Source organism: Corvus brachyrhynchos, unplaced genomic scaffold (assembly GCF_000691975.1).
Source record: "Corvus brachyrhynchos isolate BGI_N302 unplaced genomic scaffold, ASM69197v1 scaffold162, whole genome shotgun sequence".
Classification (NCBI taxonomy): domain Eukaryota; kingdom Metazoa; phylum Chordata; class Aves; order Passeriformes; family Corvidae; genus Corvus; species Corvus brachyrhynchos.
The window spans coordinates 7,613,446-7,616,317 of NW_008236696.1; the positions used below are offsets into that span (position 1 = coordinate 7,613,446).

Sequence of the window (2,872 nt, forward strand, 5' to 3'; positions counted from 1 at the left end):
GGCCCGGGCAGCTCGGGAGATGCCCGCCTGGCCCTGAAGGGCGTAAGGCAGGTGCGGAGGAGCCTTCAGTGGGTGAAGAGCAGGGATTTCCTGCGCAGGGGGTGCTCTCCCGTGTCGCCCCGAGGCACCTCACGGTTCCTCTGTCGGGGCGTCAGCAAAGAGGGGAGAGTTGGGTGTCTGAACAGCACATCCAGGGGATAATTAGGGGTTGGAGCATCTGTTTAGAGGAGAGGCTGAGGGAACAGGGCCTCCTCTGAGGGGATCTCATTAATGCATATAAATATCTCAAAGGCAGGGGTCAAGAGGAAGATGCCAGAGTCTTTTCAGTCGTGCCCAGTGACAGGACAAGGAGCAATGGCCATAAACTGGAACACAAGAAACTTCACCTCAACATTTGGAAGAACTTCTTTCTATTGAGGGTGTCAGGCACTGGAACAGCTGCCCAGGGAGGGTGCAGAGTCTCCCCTCTCTGGAGACATATCAAACCCACTGGAAGCCCGTGGTCCCTCCGTTGCTGGGTCTGCATAGCTGGTGTGGTGTTGGCTGCGGGGCTGATGGTGCTCCGCTTCCTGAGCTCCAGGAATTCAGGTCAGCTCACCAAGGTTGACATGCTGGAGAGTGAAAGGTGATACGTGGATAAATGACCACCAAATCAGAGGCCTGGTTTGTGGAGATACCCTTTGGGTGACTATCAGAGAAAGAAAAATGCTGTTGTTGTAGGAGAGAAACACCTAATTGTGCCAACTGGTGCATGGATGGTCACACACAGTGATGGAAGAGGTTCAAGTCACAGTAGCAATCACACATTGATGTGTGTGTAAAACAAAACTAAGTAACAATCATCTGCTAATTTTCCTGTTCATCTGGAGCTCTTAATGCTCATTGCAGCTAATGATGGACCTCTTTAATTGGAAATAAAGTTTCGGGGCAAAATGTTTATCAAGACTACAATATTGCTTCAGTGGAGATTTTACTTTGAATGTTATAGCAGCTTTCCTGAAGTTCTGGGAACACACTTAAGTGTATTGCAATGTTAATTCTTATCTGTTCTTTGTACCTGTATTTTCTTTTGTAATTTCTATGATGTTTCTTTTTAAATGTTAGTGATGAAGCTAATCCTTCAGATTAAAACTAAAAAAAACCACAAATATTTTTTCTGATTTATCCCAGTTTTATGTCGAAATGGCCTTAAAATTGCATTTGCATCATAGTGAACTGGCTTTCAGAAGGGATGGTACACAGAAGAAAAATAGTATATGCAAATAGTTTAATTCAAGTTTTATATCAGATTTACTACAGTTATGTGTTGCTTTGCATGCTGACACCTGCACAGGTGTCCAAACCGACCCCAAATCCTCTTCACTTATCCTGCCGTATTACTGCTGCACTGCTTCTTGTCCCTAGTAAGAGTGGCTAAGTGAATCAGTGACAAAACAGAGGCTCACTTATAACTCAGGATATTAACCTGTAGACAGGTATACACAGGTATCTGGCACTTGCATGAATCTCTGGTTGTGTTTGTGAACCAAAGGTGTGAGAAATTAAACCTGATGAGACAGATTTGCAAAAATGCTTTTGAAAGGGAATTTATACACATACAGGTTCTGGCTGTTTCTCTGATCAGTCTTCCTCCTTGAACGCAGGACTAAAAGGCACTTCCCAAATCCAGTCCCCTGCTGTTGAGACATTCTTAAACTTTTCAATCTCCCTCTTAAAACTAATTAGGTTATTTTCCTTATGTTATTCCCACTGTGAGGCTACACCGTACTCTGAGCTCTGATGGCTGGACACTTTCTAGTTTCCAGGCTGCATGTATTCATAGCAGGTATAATCCCTTTTGTCCTTGTGCCAAACTCTTGCTCTAGTTTAGACACTTCATCTCCCTCTCTAGTGTTTAGCCTTGACGTCTTTGCAAAGCGCTGTCACACATTGTCTTTTCCTTTGCTTTTTAGGTTGAAGAAGGCAGGTTCTTTTACAATCTTTCCTAACCTTAGGAACCTATCTCAGAAAATATTCCAGCTGATATTAACCTGTTTTTCACATGGATGACCAAACTTACTCGGGTTGCTCTGTAACACACCACTGTTTTAGAGAAAAGCATGGGGAAATCTTCCCTTTTTATATCTTTTTGGTATATTTTAGGGCAGTCTTTACCTTTTTCATCACTCTCTCACACCGGTTGCTAGTCTTGAAATCGCTGTCAGCTGGCAGTGAATGCACCTGTGGGCTTTAATTCCTGTAAAATGTAGTTGAGTCAAACTGAGTTTTCAGTGCTGTAGGGTTCCAGCTCTCCCGTGTTGATACTTTTTGGTACTGTGGAGTTTCACAAGTATTTAGAATAAAGAAAAAAAGATGACTACAAGATAGAAAAACTGCAAAACATCTTTCTGGGTTTACCTGCAGTTTCTCACAACAAGAGTGGTGAGTTAGTGAGTAGAGGACATCCTACCTGTGTGCAGTTCTTGTGGTGGCTTCAGTGCTTTCTTTTGGTTTGAAATGAAGGCACATGGTATATGTAAGGTGTATGATTTTCTTCCTGTATTTTCTGATACATGCTGGATGAGATTTATCCTTGATAGAATCTTAGTAGGAAATTTGTTATTACTAGTGCTTAATTGTTTGTGGTCAGTAAAGGGGTTTTTTTGTGAAGAAAGTAAGTTTTATTTAGCTGCTGTATGTAAAATAATAACTTTTTAGTGATCTAGAAGCTTAATTTGAGTAATGGATATCATCTGATGGAATTTATCTGAAAAAGTTGAAGGTTTTCTGCATAGATAATGGTACTTTTATATATAGGAAATCCTTAGAGGTGAAGTGTGTAGGGACCATGTTTGAATAACATCTGTGCCATGTGTTGTGTCCACAAGTGCTC

General features: G+C 42.1%; 1 long non-coding RNA gene across 1 annotated transcript in view; it reads left to right on the plus strand.

The window, feature by feature from the left end:
- The window catches only part of LOC108444886, a 3,403-nt gene extending 2,466 nt beyond the window's left edge, over nucleotides 1-937 (plus strand). Inside the window, exon 3 of the long non-coding RNA XR_001859606.1 lies at nucleotides 292-937. This is a non-coding gene — a long non-coding RNA (uncharacterized LOC108444886). The remainder of the gene's footprint in view (nucleotides 1-291) is intronic.
- Nucleotides 938-2,872: the final 1,935 nt, after the last annotated feature.